Source organism: Pleurodeles waltl, chromosome 1_1 (assembly GCF_031143425.1).
Source record: "Pleurodeles waltl isolate 20211129_DDA chromosome 1_1, aPleWal1.hap1.20221129, whole genome shotgun sequence".
Lineage (NCBI taxonomy): Eukaryota > Metazoa > Chordata > Amphibia > Caudata > Salamandridae > Pleurodeles > Pleurodeles waltl.
The window spans coordinates 981,638,960-981,656,027 of record NC_090436.1 but is presented as its reverse complement, the minus strand read 5'-3'; the positions used below and the strand labels follow the sequence as shown (position 1 = coordinate 981,656,027).

General features: G+C 46.2%; 1 protein-coding gene across 3 annotated transcripts in view; it reads right to left on the bottom strand.

The window, feature by feature from the left end:
* The window catches only part of HERC3 (HECT and RLD domain containing E3 ubiquitin protein ligase 3), a 452,060-nt gene that overhangs the window by 210,725 nt on the left and 224,267 nt on the right, over window positions 1-17,068 (bottom strand). The gene's annotated exons all lie outside the window — the stretch shown is intronic.

Sequence of the window (17,068 nt, the reverse complement as noted above, 5' to 3'; positions counted from 1 at the left end):
GGTACTGTGAATGCTGCAGCCACAGAAACTCTCCTTTAGTGTAACTAAAACATGGAAGATATGTGTTGACTGAGCCTCTCTGGCTCTGTACCATCTTGCCCCTCTTCTAAATATGAAAAGTTTACTAAAAAATGCCATAGTGGGCAGAAACTGAGCTACCGGTTAGTAAAAGGAAAAAGGTTAGGAGGACTGGAATTACTACAGATAATTATGCTTTATACACATGCTTGACCTCTCTACCACCCTAACATGAAGGGGTATATTACCAAACAGAGAAAAGGTGGGAAGAAGTGCCTGATTTTGCTGGGCTAATAGATTACATTGGTGTGCCTGATGAAGAACAAATTACTTACCTTTAGTAACGATCCTTCTCATGGCTACTCTACCTAACCCCAGATTCCTCACCTTTAGAGTATTCCTCAGGTATCAGACTGGATTCAGAAACTCAAATCTGGTACTCCTGCGCACCAATAGGTTGTGTGTTGACACCAGTTGCTTTCTTAGGTAGCCTGAGTCTTCATACACCTAGCCTTTCAGCAGATTGACATGACCAGTGTGCAGATCTCTAAATCAGGATCTCTTTAGATGCAAAAAGAGTCCGGTTCACAGAAGGGGGAGAATAAAGGGTGGGAGGGTGAGGAACCTGCAATTAGATAGTGTTAGAAATGGGGGCTCTACAGCTAAGCTAACCCCCTTGGTAGGTTGTGGCACACATGCACCCCCCCCCCAATATTTATCTGAATTAAACAAGACCAAAACAACAAAAATCCCACATACACAGGTAAAGATATCACGTTTTAAAAGTTAAAAGGAGTCTTAATCCAAATGAACCAATGGTTGTACCTTTTTAACAAACAGTACTTGGGATGTGTACAAATTGAAGACTATACGGCCCGCAGATGAGGTGAGGTGCAGTAAAACAAGGTGATGAGTCTGTTCCTTACTACGCCGGGGAGGGGCGATACGTCGATCCTGTCCTCATAAGAGACATTGGGGGTCATTCTGACCCCCGCGGGCGGCGGGAGCCGCCCGCCTGGAGGGAGCCGCCATATGGCCGCTCCGCGGTCGAAAGACCGCGGAGGCCATTCTGGCTTTCCCGCTGGGCTGGCGGGCGACCGCCAGAAGGCCGCCCGCCAGCCCAGCGGGAAACCCCTCCCCACGAGGAAGCCGGCTCCGAATGGAGCCGGCGGAGTGGGTATGTGCGACGGGTGCAGTGGCACCCGTCGCGTATTTCAGTGTCTGCAAAGCAGACACTGAAATACAAAGTGGGGCCCTCTTACGGGGGCCCCACGACACCCCTCACCGCCATCCTGTTCCTGGCGGTCGGAGCCGCCAGGAACAGGATGGCGGTGAGGGGGTCGGAATCCCCCATGGCGGCGCAGCAAGCTGCGCCGCAATGGGGGATTCCCAGGGCAGCGGAAAACCGGCGGGAGACCGCCGGTTTTCCTCTTCTGACCGCGGCCAAACCGCCGCAGTCAGAATGCCCTGCGGGGCACCGCCAGCCTGTTGGCGGTGCTCCCGCATCCCCGGGTCGGAATGACCCCCATTGTGTTGGTTCCTTATTGGCAGGGGAGGTGATACATCAGTTCCTTATTGGCAAGAAAGGTGATGTGTCGGTTTCGAGTCACGCAGACTTAGTCCTTTGCTGCGGTGCGGGGGTCAATGAGAAAATAATGTCCAGGGACAATGTGTGGGAAAATCCAGACGTGCTGTGATGATGGAGGCACTACAGGCACTGCGTCGATTCTTCTGCCGCAAGCCAGGTTTCGCAGCGATTTTCAGCCACGGTGCGTCAATGCATGGATTTTCTTCCTCAGAACACCAGCCTCCACTTCCAAAGGCCCAGGGACTAGATTTAGCACTACTTGGCAAGTCAGGGCTCTCAGTAGATGAGCTCAGGCACTGGTAGATGACGTCTTTGATGTCCCTGAGACTTCTAACAGGTGGCAAGCTCAGTTCAGGCCCTTGAATAACCTTGGAAAGTGGGATGTAGAAAGCACACTTCAGTCCTTTCACTCCCAGTACAGAAGCAGCAGGCCAGCACAACAAAGCAACAGGCAGAGTGGCAGTCCCCCCTACAGCATCCAGCTCTTCTTCCTGGCAGAATGCCCTTAGACCAGAAGTGTTCTAAAGTTGTGGTCTCAGAAGTCCAATACTTATACTCCTTTCTGCCTTTGAAGATGGCAAACTTCAAAGAGAAGTCTTTGTAGTGCACAAGACCATGCCTTTCCTGCCCTGGCCCCAAGCACACTCCAGGGGGTTGGAGACTGCTTTGCATAAGGACAGACACAGCCCTATTCAGATGCAGGTGTCTGCTCCTCCCTCCCCTCTAGCTCAGGAAGACCCATGCAGATATGCAGGGCACACCACAGCTCCCTTTGTGTGACTGTCTACAGTGAATTCACAAACAGCCCAAACGTCATCCTGACCAAGACGTGTATTCCACAACCAGGCAGTAGCACAGTCTGGTTAAGCAAGAAAATGTCCACTTTCTAAAAGTGACATTTTCAGACTTACAATTCAGAACACAACCCAAAGATGTATTTTTAAATTGTAATCTTGTTATCTCCATCTGCTCCCAATGGGAAATTACACTTGAAAGATATTTCAAGGCAATCCCTATGTTAACCTTTGTGAGAAATGGGCCTTGCAATAGTGAAAAACTAATTTAGCAGTATTTGACTATCAGGACATGTAAAACACCAGTGCATGTCCCACCTTTTAAATACACTAGACCCTGCCCAGGGGGCTTCCTTGGGCCTACTTTAGGGGTGACTTACATGTATTAAAAGGGAAGGCTTGGGCCTGGCAAGTGGGTGCACTTGCCAGGTCAAACTGGCAGCTTAAAGCTGCACACACAGACACTGCAGTGGTAGGTCAGAGACATATTTCCAGTGCTACTCATCTGGGTGGCATAATTAGTGCTGCAGGCCCACTAGTAGCATTTGATTTACATGCCGTGGGCACACATTATGCACTGTACTAGGGACTTACTACTAAATCAAATATGCCAATTATGGAGAAACCAATCACCAATACAATTTAGACAGAGAGCACTTGCACTTTTGCACTGGTCAGCAATGGTAAAGTGCCCTTAGTCCTAAAACCAGCAAAAACGAAACTCAGCACATGATCAAATATAGGAGGTCAGAAGCCAAAAATACCTGCAAAACCCTGCAAAAAAGGGTCATTTCAAAACAGACAGAATAGCCACCAAAAGGAAAATGTTACTCTGTTACATGCCCCTGGTAGTGGCATGTAGTGTTGTAGAGTCACAACATGTACATACTCCTGCCATCTAGTGTTGGGCCCAAATATGTGCAAAATGTTTTTCCTCAAAGAAGTGTTCTCGAGTCATAAGGTATAGTGTCTCCTCCTACTGCTGGTAATGCGCATGGGCATTAGCTTCTTTGTTAGATTGTTTTCCGCACAGCCGGTCAGGATGAAAATGGATCATAGTGCTACAGAAGAGACACAAACATGCATAAAAAAGTAAAGGATAAAGGACATCTTCAACAACCAAAGGCTTCCAAGGAGGAAGGTGGGTGCACTTTAATCTACAGCATTACATGCTGCAAACTAATGGTTACAGGCTAAGTAACATTTTCCTTTCGAGGCATGTATGGCTGTAGATACATATGTTGTGCATACACTGTAAAGAAGTCCTCCCTTAAGTGGTGACTAGCCTGAAGCTGTTGCAGAGGTTTGAAAGAGTGTATGGAGTACAGCCTGGCCAACAATAGTTTGCTGACGTTCCATGCCAGTAAATCGCCACAATGGTGTTTAGTGAAAGTGTGTCGTGTGGACCAGGTAGCTGCTTTACATATATCAGCTATAAGACTGTTCCCCAGGAAGGACATACAGGCTCCTTTTTACAGGTATAATGGGCTCTGGGGAGGACAGACAAAGGTCTCTTGGCTTCTATATTTCATTTTTGAATGCATTTAATAACAATCTAACTATGCCTGATTTGGAAAATGTCCTGCCCTTGTGAGGCTTTGAGAAGGCAACAAAGATCTGTTGAGGGTTGCAAAAGGATTTTGTTCTATCAACATTGTACATAAGGGCTCTCTTTACATCTGTAGCTTGGAGACCACGCTTTGCAGTCGAATCAGGTTGGGGAAAGAAAACTGGTAGTGCTCCTAAGTGGAAGCCAGCAGGATGAGGGTGATGGATGTCTGCTGAAGACCCTGAACCATGAATAGAAGAAGTGGGAGAGGCTGAAAAGCATAGGCAAATATCCCTGATCAGTTTATCAACAGTGTGTTGCCCATGGACTGTGGGTAGGAGTACCTGGAGGTGAAGCTTGGACATTTTGCATTTTCAGTGGTGGCGAAAAGGTCTGTCGGGAAATCACCACCATACTGAAGGGGGACTTGTGGGTGGGCTTGTTGCATCCTGCTGAGGAAGTTTGCAAAGTTGTTGTCCAGTGCTGGAAGGTACTCTGCCAGCAGATGAACCCTGTGGTAGAGAGCCCACCACCAGATTCTCTGGGCTAATGTTGGCAGGTGAACAGAGTGAGTGCTGCTTTGCTTCTGTAGATAGTGCATGGTGGTCATGTTGTCTGTGCGAATAAGGGCTACCTTGTCCACAATATGACCATGGAAGGCTTTCTGTGCTGGCTGAATGGCCAACAGCTCTAGGTAACTGATATGGCAACACTAGTGCTGGGGTGCCCATGGATTTAGGATAGTGAGGTACCGTTAAATGAGCCTCCCACCCCATAAGGGAGGCATCTGTTGTGATGGTGATCTGCAGAATAGGGTAGAGAAAGAGCTACCCATGCAATAGGTTGTGGGTGGTCCACCGCCGCAGAGAGCAATAAGGGCTCAATCAACACTAGATGTTCCCAGTGACCCCCTGCTTGAGAACATTGTTTCACTAAGCACTCTTGCAAATTATGCATGTGTAACCTGTGGGTGTTGGGTTGGATGGGGGGGGTGGGGGGGGAATCTATAGCAATGTGGGAAGCCATCATTCCAATGAGGCATATGACTGTTCTGACTGTAACCTGGTGATCTGGCTGAAAAAGTGGGAGCAAAACCCAGAAAGCCTGCACCCTTGCTGAATGGAATAGGTGCTGCTCATCATGGAGCTGAGCACTGCTCCAAGATAGGGCTGACTCTGGAGAAGCTGAAGGTGAGACCAACTGATGTTGAGGTCCAGGTGATGTAAGAAGTTTATGCTAGCCTGTGTGGGCAAGGCACTGCAGGTGAGTTGCAATCTTGATCACCCAGTCATCCAGGTAAGGGAACTTGTCGATTCCCTGGCACCACAGGTGAGCGACTACCAACCCTGAACGGCAACAACTTGAACTGATAATGCTTGCCACATACCACAAACAGGAGGCAGTGCTGGTGAGCTGGCCGAAGTGGGATGTGGAAGAAGGCATCGTTGAGATAGAGGGCAGTCATAAAAGGGCCTTGTTGTATGAGAGGTATGATATCCTGTAGAGTGACAATGTTGAAAATGTTCTGACATGATGGTCTTGTTGAGGGGCCTGAAGTCTAGGATAGGTCTGAGGGACCCATCCTTTTTTGGAATGAAAAGTAGAGGGAGTATACTCCGGTGCCTTGTAGGTCTGATGGCAATGGCTCTATGGAGCTCTTGAGTAGGAGAGCCTCTACTTGTTGCCAAAGCAGGTGCTGGTGTTGTGGGAGCGGATGTGTCTGCAGGTTGGGAGGGTTGGAAGTGAGCTCCGAACAGTAACCATGGTGTATGATGTCTAGCACCCACTGGTCTGAGGTGATCTGCTTCCATATGGGGAAGAACCATTGAGGCAACCCTCTGGCAGGTGTTGTGCAGTTGGGAGGGAGGAGGAGGGGCAAGTCACTGCTTCCCAGAGTCATCTCCCTTAGGGTAACACCTTTCTTCTCTTCATTTGGTTTTGTTGCCTCTACAGGGACCATGAAAATAAGGAAAGGGGGAGGAAGGGGATAGGTGGATGAAGGAACGGCAGAGGTCTGATTGTCTTGTCTCCTCTTGCTCTTAAGTGATAATGGCAGGTCGAGAGCTTCATCGAAGTGGAGCTTGCACTTGGAACCATCCTAGATCGGTGTCTGGGTGTGGATGCATATAGTGTGAGAATGAAGGAGGATATGATGCTGAATGGCATCAAGTTCTTCCTGTAGCCGCTGGACAACAGGTTCGGCAGAGCTGACGGAAGAAACAGGTCCTGACATTGAGTGCTTCAGTGCCAGTGTGTTCTTCAGTGATGCTGCGCAAGGCTTCAATGTTGAAGGTTTTGGCTCCAAAGGATGCTTTGAAGTAGCTTTTGGCTCCAAGGGAGTGGTCGGCGCTGGGTGTGTCATCTTCAGGATCTTCTTTGGTGCCGAGCCGAGGCTAGTTGTGATGTCCAAAATGTGATTTTGGTGGCGACCATGGCTGGGAGCCAGTGGTGAACCAGAAGGCTGTTGGTGGGCCCATAGGCTGGATGACTCACCCCTTAGAGGTGGGTGCTCGGAGTGCAAGCGGTGCTGGGGAAAAAAGGGAGAAGAATTCATAGTAACAGCATGCTAGCTGGAAGGCAAGTCCTTGATTTCCAAGTTAGAAGTCAAGCTGAGTTCAGACGAGAAGGCCTCTTGTTCAGCAGCCAACAGTTCAATCTGGGGCTCGTGCTAAATGTCCTGGGCGACAAAGATGTCCAGGGTGTCGTCTCTACTTGGCCGTGCCATTTCAAGATGACAAGCCAGACAGTACCAAAGAGTTTTCTTAAAGCAGAAGGAACAGCAGACATCGCAGAAACCTAGTCATACCTGGGAGAGAGGCAGAGGTTGCAGACCTGGTGGAGATCAACCCAGGGATATTTGGCATAACACTGATGACAGTAGTGGAATGGTGACCATTCCATCACAAGCAAGGCATGCTGGTCATGGAGGAAACAAAAGGAAAGGACCTGAAGGGAAAGGCCCCTACCGGGATGTCAAAGTCATCCGAATCCCTGACCCAAACGAGTAGACTCGCACTGAGTTGATGAGAGAAAGGGCAACACAATGCAGACAATACCGATGGATGGGGAAGGAGCTGAGAAGGTCCAAAGAGATCACAGCAACAGTGGTTCAAGTGTGTGTTACCAAGGTCCAGATCAACAAACTGTGGAAAGAAAACAATCTACCGATGGAGTCGATGTACCAGCAGTAGGAGAAATCACTATATCTTGTGACTCAAGAATACTTATTTAAAGGAAAACAATTTGCACACATTCGGGCCCATGACCAGATAACAGGAGTATACACAGCATATGTATTTACAGCCACACATGCCTTGAACAGTTTGTTACTGAAGGTAAGTAACTTTTCTTCTGTGGATACTTCTAACTGCAGATTCCTCACCTTGTGAACTGATACCAAAAGCAGTACCTCTCTCGTTTGTGGGTCTGTGAACTGGCTCATATCAAAACGTCCTGCAAGACTGAGCAGGCAAAATGGCCCTCTCAACAGACCAGACTATTGAGGCGGTAGTGTTTTGTGAACATACGAACCAATGCCCATGCAGTCACCTGACAACTGTGTAGAACAAACACACTGCAAATTGGCACATAGGAGCAGCATTTGTTCTAGTGGAATAAGCTTGTAAGCCTTCCAGGGATTGCTTCTTAGCTAGTGCATAGCAGATCTGTATGCACTGAATAATCCATGGGAGTTGGTTCGTTTTTGCATTTTCTTGCCCTTCTTTGCCCCAGACAACTCTACAAAGGGCTGATCGTCCACTTGCCATTCTTTGGTCCAAAAGCTCAGTAGCCTTTTAGGATCCAAGTCTCTTTTCCTCCTTAAAAGGCTAAGCTGGGGCAAAGAATGTCAGAAGGGCTATAGCATGCTCTACATGAAACTGAGTTGACCACTTTAGGTAGCGAGAAAGCTGGGGTCCTCAAAGCCAACTTATCTAGAAAGAATGTTGTGTAACAGGCTGAACAGGCCTACAGCTCGCTCAGCCCTTGTTATGGTGATGAAAAATACAATTTTTAACATCACTAGTCAAAGACATAAAAAAAGCGACAAGTCAAGTTCCACTCGGCATCACAAATGTTTTTTTGTGAAAATAAATGTTGCAAATCATTCAAACACCTCATTACAACAGGTGATTGAAATAAAGCCTGATCCAGCAACCATAGTAATGAAAGAGCCACCCAATAGCCCTTGACAGTGCCCAAAGCAAGTTATTTTTGGGCCAGGGAGAAAACAAACAACAAAACTTGAAACAATAAGGCATGTAGTGCAGTCAATTTGTTGAGCCCTGTTTCCAATGACTGAGGTTATTGAAATGCCTTGCTGCCATTCTGACATCAATGACCTCAGGAAGAAGGTTGAAATAGGTCAACTGCCACCGCTAAAGTTCCAAGCATGTAAATGTAAATTGTGCAGGCTCTGTTGTAGTACCCAGACCGGCAACAAAAGATTCACCCCAAGTGGCAGCCCTAACAGAGACCAGATGCTCAAGCATACAAGCTCTGGGAATTACACTATCCTGGAACAATCTGGTACCACTGGGATGACTTGGGCACAGTTGCTCCTGATATGCTTCCAAACTCTGGACAAGAGAGGCAACATAGGGAATGCATACAGGAGTACTGAGCTCCACTGTAAATGGAACACGTCTCACAGAGTGCGCCACCTTGGAAACAAAAACCTGTCAAAGTATTGACACGAAGCGTTGTTGGCATTGGTGAAAAGATTTAGTTCACGCTCTCCCCACTGATAGAAGATGCCCTGCGCCACTTCCAGTTGGCATTCATCATCTGCTAAGTGTTGTGGCTGAGTATGTCTTCCTTGTGTTGAGAGATCCAGCCAGATGGTTCACCACCAGAGAAGTGTCTTTCTGGTCCAGCTACTTTCAGGCATACAGCCACCTGGCACAGAAAACAAGACACCAAACCCCTTGCCTGTTGCCACATGGTGGTGGTGTTGCTTGCAAGAACTGCACCAACCTTCCTCTGAAGGTGAACAGGAAGGCCTTCAACTCAATACTGGTGGCACACAGGAGATGTGGGGGACTAGAAGTGCCCTGTACAGAACCATTACCACCTATTTCTCATGCAACTATTGCACTACTCCCAACTGCAACACTGCTTCCATGGGGCCGTGTTGGTTAGAATATGGTACATCCACATCCCTCCCACCTGCCAAATCTTATAAATCTGAGGAATTTACACAGGGGTTATGTCCGGATTTCATAACTTATTGGTCCATCATCTCCACTCTCGCCTTCTCCTTGCACGTTATGACAAAAAGTTCTATGCATACAATACACGGAAGGGGACTAGAAGGGACTGACTGCACAACTGGCTGGAGGAGTATGCAAGACTAGATAACATTCTGCCTCTTCAAAACAGTACAGAACTAGTACTGTGCCCACCAAACACTCATAGCAATAAGCCTCCTTTCCCACCTGTAATGCTGGAGGTGCTCTGACCCACAATATGGCAATGTAAGCCTTGCATGACTGCCCAAGCATTGCCAGACAATGGTCTCACAACAACAACACCCTCAGCCTCATGGTCACCTTCCGCTACCCGCTACCCCTGATTATACTATATGACAAGCAGGCCTTCCTGATCTTACCACTCAAACATGACTACTTATGACAACATCACTGACAGCTCTATGTTCGCCGTCATTGGTACTCGCAATACACACCCACGTATGAGGAGTGGCTCACCTAGCTGAATAAGGTGGCATTATATGAGTGTATTCTCGATCAGCTACAAGATAAAACTGACCTGTTCAAAGCAACTTGGTCTCCTTTTCTGACTCTCAATGACGACATTCAGGATCTCCCCTCTTCGTAACCTGGCCTAACCTCATGAATCAAAATCAAGAGCAGGCCAATACATGATTACCACCCCTTTGCAGACTATGCTGTATCAATCACTCCCCTCGATCTGCCAACGCAGCAATTGGTAGAACAGGACACCGGCTGAGGGCTTCTTTACCCACTCCTCCCACCCTGGGTCTGCAACCATCCCCCATTTTTGACATGGCACCACCTTCCCAAAACGGCCCAACTGAGCAACCTTGACAATTTCACATCTCAGCAGTATCTGACTGGACACGGATTCTCTAATGGGTTACACTGCTAGTAGTCTGCTTTGTGGGAAAAGGGGGCATATCCTACCCTTCTCACCGCATCTGTCTTTGCTGGCAAGTTGGTTTGAGCACTGCATCCTGTGTTGTTGGAAAGGCTAGTCTGGGACTGAGTGCCGGCTCTCCAGCTCAACACTGCTGGGATGAGACCAATATCATGTTACACTCTATTCATGTCATGCACAGTTGCATTATTATTACCTAATAAAAATGTTTACAAAAAAGAAAAAAAAAATGCCTTGAACGCCAAGAGTATCTCCCGCAACTTCAGCAAATTTATGGAGAGTGGAGCTTCTGCTGGAGACCAGAGGCCTCTCTCCACCTCAACCATTGCAGATCTTTTGTAGTCTCCTAAAAAATCTGGCTACACTACAACAAATTCCCCTGGTGCTGTGCCCACTGGGAGCTGAAATCCCACTGCAATATCAGCATATGCTACTGGCATGTTTCATCAGCAGGATGCAGGATGCCAACAATCCCAGCAGCTTCAGAATCATTCTCACTGAGATCCAGGACAGAGTCCAAAACATTGAGATCATAGCCTGAATGTCCTGGACTCTACTCTTGGGGAAAGTCACAAAGCTATACCATATCCAGAATGGCTCAGATGAACGAAAGCATCTCCAAAGGAGTCAGGTGTGACTTGGGTACGCTGGCGGTGAACCACAACAATATTAGGAGGTTTGCTGTCGTCTGGTGGTGGTTAAAGACTGTCTGGGGAAAGCCCTCCTTCAACAGCCTGACACAGAGTTAAGGGAAGACAGATAACTTAACCTCTGAAGGTGTGCTGCAACCATGGTTATCACTTTTGTGAACACCCAAGGGGCACTGCAAAATGAAAATGATCCTGGCCCACTGTGAACAACAAGTAGTGCTGGGGGTCTGCAGGACAGGGATGTGGAAATATGAGTCCTGCTGATAAAAAATGGCACTCTCCAGTCTCTGGGTCTATGGCAGACAGGGCCTAAGCTAGCGTAACTATCTTGAACTTGTCCTTCAGCAGTCAACTGTTGAAAAGGCAACGATATAAAATAGGACGAAGGCCTCCATCTGGCCTTCATCACAAGAAGTAACAGAGTAGAACTGAGTTCCTACTTCTGGGACCGAAACCCTCTCTATGGCCCCTTTGGCTAAAAGGGCCTGCATTTCCTGCTGCAAGACAGAAAGATTCTCTTCATGTGGTGGGCAGCGAGTCAGGGTAGAGAGAATTGAAAGAGTGTAGCCCTGATGTACAATTTGGAGGACCCACTTATCTGAAGTTATGGTCTGCCAATTCATGAAGGACATATCGGAACCTGCCTCCGGCAGGGTGGCTGTTTTCTATGCAAGAAAGACTAAAGAGGTTTTGCAGCTGTGGATGCTGGAGGGGCAGGGGAGTGCTCTGCATGCTGAACCTGATGCCCTGGATGTTGTCTTTGTGAGAACACAGCCTCAGGCACAAGAGGACTGGAAGACCACGTGGGTTGATGGAAGGGTCTGGCATTGGTGAAAAATGAACCCCCCCCCCCCCCAACTCCCACCAGGTCTAACAATTCCTATGAATATGCTGTGGCCCTGTTCCCTTTAAAACTTGATGAAGCAGAATCCACATTTCGCCAAAAAGGTGAGAGCTTGCAAATGGGATGTTAATTAGGGATGCTTGACATCGTCAGAGAAACCAGCAGAACCTTTCCAGGTGAGACACCAAAGTATCACACTACCTAACTAATGCGTGACCTAAGCAGTTTGTCGTGTCCAGGCCAGAGCAGATTATGAATTTTGCTGCATTGCGGCCAACCTAGATAACTGGAGTAAGGGATGTCAGAAGGTCATCTGGAACTACTGATAGCATTTGTACCACTGAGTCCAAAATGCATGGGAATCTCATACTAGAAGACTCCTGCAATTCAGAGCACACAGCAAGGCTCGTAGAAGAGAAAATATGCTAGCCAAAGATCTCACTTCGACTCGCAATCAGGCGGGGTACACACCTACACCACCAAACTCTACTATAGGGTGCTGCATGAGAAAGGCAGACTCCTGGCAAGGGTCACTGGTTATTGACTGGAGGTCCTGGACAGGGTTTCGCCCAAATGCCCAAAAGAGTATCTGTAAGGGACTTATTAAATAGTAATAATGGTGCTGTAGGTGCTTGCCCACACTGCAGTATATATGTTAAAACATTAGTTCTCACTTTCATAGCTTAGTGCTGTGCGTCTAATAATTCTGCCACCTTACTCACAAACACGGAGGAGGCACGTTCCTCAGTAGCAAGGCTAGGAGAAGCAATGCCAGTGTCTGAAGAAGTATCAAGGCCACCAGCACCTTGCAGCTCTTCCTATCCGTTGTCCTCATCATACTGGGGAATAAAATCAGCCCATCATTTAAGTTGTCGTTATAAGAGCCTGTGTCGAAAACACTATTTAAAGTATGCACCCTACCTTTTGGTAAGGGCAAGGTATTGGAATCAGAAGAATTACTGGTTGGCTGCACCATGGTGCAAGTCAGGCGCTCTCTTGGTCAATGCCATTGGTATTGATGTGAAGAGAACGTAAGCAGAGGATGGAGCAGGAACCGAACCCAGCACCAGACCCAGTGCTAAACGAGACGCGGGTTTGAGGGGCTCAGGCAGAGCCCAGGGTGAACCCACCAGAGTCCGACTGGAGGCCCCTGAGGATCTGTGAGGCACGCAAGAAGTAACCAGTAAAGTGGCAAAAATGTGCACTGTGGCATCTCTCAAGGACTGTACTTGATGTGATGTCACGGACAGACCTGAAAACTGGTCTTAGTAGGACTAAACTCATGATCAGCTCCAGTGAAGACAGAAAGCTTGTCCTGGAGGCAGACGGACACTCTTGTGCCCTCTATGGAGTCTGAGAGTGGCAAGAAAGAGCTGAATTTCACTTCGATCTCTTTCATTTTTTCTTATACTTACCCAAAGACTTCAACTTAAATAATGATCTGCTGTGGAATACTTTCAGGAGCAAAAAAAGGACCTTCCTTTCGATTTCAATTGGTTACAGCGTGGAGCCGTTTTGTTTATGGCGATATAGAGCTTTGCCTCACATTCCTGTATGGACTTCGAATTCACCTGGGCGCAGTTATCATAGATCCTAGAGTAGTACTCCAACCCATGCACCAAAGACAAACTTTGTAAGGGTACATCACAGACATCTGTTTGCAACTGTCCCTCCATGTTTAAACCCGGTCTTAGGCAGCGGAGACACTTTCACTTGCAAAAGGGCAACATTTTGGCAAAAAAAGGTCTAAAAGACCAAGGAGAAGTTCCAGATCCTGGTCTGCAGGTGCAGAAAGAAAGGCACTGATAACAATGAGCAAGGGTGGTGCTCAACTTGTTACTTCTAGAGTGGAACATTGGCTCGGTGCTGCATGATTCCCCCTACCAGCACACTGGAGTTAGGCTTTTGAGTTTCCGGATCCAGTCTGGTGGAAGGGGAATACTCTAAAGGTGAGGAATCTGCAGTTAGAAAATATCCATCAGCAATATTTTTTCCCGCATCTTCATCCACAAATTTTCCATCCACAAATTTTCTTATGAATGTGCTGCCGATGGCCTATAAGCAGACCCACAGAGCTAAAAGATGACAGCATACTTCTGAGAAGCCACATTAGCGGCCTTTGCTCTTCTGGAGATGGAGAAGAGACATGGTTAAATAGGGTTTTCCCTGTGTGTTGTAACAACAGGTGAAAAAGAACACAAACAAATAAGGAAAGGTGTTATTTGGACTTTTTCTGCTCTCTTAAGAACTGGTACCTTACAGTATACAGGATATAGCTTTGAAATAGTCAGTACCTGGGCAGCTTGGAATTGAACGGGTTAGACAGGAGTCTGAATACAACAAAGTTTACCCTCTCAGGTCAAGCGATGGAGCAAGAAAAAAATAGGCCCAAACTGAAGGTGTAGGCCCAACCTGAAGGTATTTCATTGATGTACTCAAACACCAACTACTTCAAAGAAATTGAGAATGAAGATAACTCACAGCAATGACTTCAACGAAATTCAGTATGAACAGAGTCCCTAGTACTAGTGACATGGAAGAAATTGTGTCGCAGGACTGCCATGCAGACTCATAATGTAAACAATTTGTTTGTTTTTCTCCATCAAACAACCATTTTCTCTGTGGGGAAAAAATCCTGTTAAAAAAAAAAAAAGACTGGTCAAGTTGCTAAATCAAACTGAAATGGGCTTAAGCTTAAAAAATTTCCTTTTGTGCACTAGGTATCACTGTTGCATTAAGCACAACTAAGCTTGGGAACTGATGCAAATGTATGTAATTAAAAGAAAAACAAAAGGCCCCATCAAGGTCCATAATGGTGGCATTTAATGTTATAATACAATCTAAAGAGCTGTGTTTTTCTGTGATGACAAGTTTCGGGGATCTAGGCACATTCCTGAGTATCAACGGACAGCAAGAAAAGGAACACCTTTACCCTTCACAAGTACTTTTGGCACACAAATTATGAACAAACACCAGTTACTGGAACATGTGGTGGGTGGGTTTACCTGCTAGGACACAACTGCAACAAAAAAATTAACAAAGTGTCAGACCATACTAAATTCAGACTCTAAAGATGCCATATCTTTTCTTAGATGCACTGCAAATACAATACACAGATGGTTTGAAAGAATAAGCTCTTGTAATCAGACTTCTCTGTCAGACAGCTTTGGATAATGATCGGGAAACTGTGCCACTGCCATGTGAATGAGCATACATGAATCAAAATGTTTAGGTGGTCTAACATCAGGACATTAGAGAAAATTATTTTTGGTCAATTCTGTGAAAACCGTGTAGTGTAGATAATTTTCTCTGATCATGAGACTATGGAATGGGGGATTTACCAGTAAAGAACATCAATGCTTTTGTGTTAATTATATTGTGAGACAGGAGGCTAGGTCTTCTCTCCCTTAAAGGAAAGAGGTCTACGATGTTAAACACAGAGACATTCTAAACCACTCTACAGGATATCTGGGAAGAGCTGCTGGAATATGAGGGGAAAGAAGAAGGCACCAAGTGAAGAAGTGCATATGATTTTTTCTGGTTCTTGGAAACTACGAATGGAGGATGTTCCAGAGCAAGCAGTGCGATCACAATAATGCTTCCTGGTATCCTGATGAGGCGAGGCAGTAGGAAGTCTGACAACTTTAAGTCTGTATTTTGGACTTTGCGAATAAGGAAGTATAGGAAATACTGCACAATCCCCTAGATTGTAAATGACAGAGCACAGTCTACTTTTAGCAACTGCATTTACAGTGGTCGAAATCTTGAAATAAGGGAAAGAACAGAAACTATTTGGGTAATGTATTACATCCAAGGTCCTAAGGGCATGATTTATACTTTGGCAGATGAAGATAAATCAGTCGGTTTGGCGGAGTACTTTACTCCTGCCATACCAAGGGTCTTCCTCCCACCAATTATAATATAACATATATCTATAATACAACAGCTATATGTCAGCCCGCCCAGCGGACATCTCTTAACACTGGCAGGAACCACTTCATGACCGTTCCGGTCAATGTATTAAATGTTTAATGGACTGCTTCATCAAAATAACAGTCAGTGAAAATGTTAACATGTTTTTGGTTTCAATCACAAAGCAGGATTTTGTTTTTGAAAATACAAAAACTAATGACTACCACATCATGGGAGGGGTCTCCCATGGTATGGGGTCATTTTGTGATGTTTACTGCCCCTTACCACCATGTTTACCAGGTCGTAGGTGGTGGGAAGGGGCTCTGAAAACTGGCCATTCAACCACTCTCTAAATAGGGCAGGCAGTCAAATGGCCAAACCTCTGATGGCCCTTCTTCAGTCGTGCCATCGGAAAACTAGGTCAGCAATAGAGACAGAATAATCTCTGTCGCTGACATACTTAAGGTCTCCTTGTCTGTAAATCAGGTGGGCAGACCTTCAGTTTGGGAGGGAGGATACTACACTGCGACAGACTACCCTCTCCACCAAACTCTTAACCAGCCCTTCAGTCTTTTCTTCAGTGCTGCCTTCTACTGAAAGAGGTATCTGCAACTCATAAATAAATCTCATCGCTGTGTGCTAAAAGTTTTAACCATATGGAAGGATTGAAATATATCCCACCTGATGAATGAAAATATACTTACCCATTGGTCTCGTTCTGAGCCTTCTGTACAGCACTCATAAGGGTTTCATGGCACTAGAAAGTCTAGGATGGTCACACAAAAAGTCCTTCCCTGGTGGTGGTTATATTAGATGCATTATGGGGCCGTGTGGGGTTCACAGAAGGGCTTGATTTTCGACTCTACTTCAATGGCCAAATTGGGAATTTGCCTAAATTTATTAATCCAATAGAAACCATCAATCAGGAAGTCCATACTAGAATTCCAGTCCAGAGGATTCTGGGGGGTGCCAAAAGTTGTCAATGGTGGGACTGGGCCCAATGTGTAAACCAGGAATGTGACAAATAATGCCCCATTATGATCCTAGGAGCTTTGAAATACAACATTCTTTGCACCAGAGGTGGGAAATGAGAAGCAGTTTGACTCCTCTTGCAGGATAGTGTTGAATAAAAAGATGAATGCTGAAATGAGAATAAAATCAATATTTCCAGTCGCAAAGGGGCTGATCCACAAAAACAAAATGTTAAATCTACTGTTGCAGATTTATATCTATCTATCTCAGGCTGTAAATTTACTGTTTTTTAGAATTCACAAAAATATGAAGGAATAAGCAGCTAAAGCTTCGCGAGAAGCAGGTTTCCAAGTGGATTCCCAGAAAGTCTTATGACTTGGAACCTGAGACCGCCACAGTGGATCTTCTGTGCAAACAGGAAATTTTTCTTGTTTTGTTTTTCCTCTGTGCCGAAAATCTTTTCCGCCTGAAGAAATATATTACCCTGCCCCCCCCTCCAAAATCGGTAGTGTTTCAGTCTCGTTACCACCAGGGGAAGGGTATTTGAACCATCACTGTGCTGGAGCAAATATCCAAACCTCTCCAAACTGGAAAGGACAGTGATAA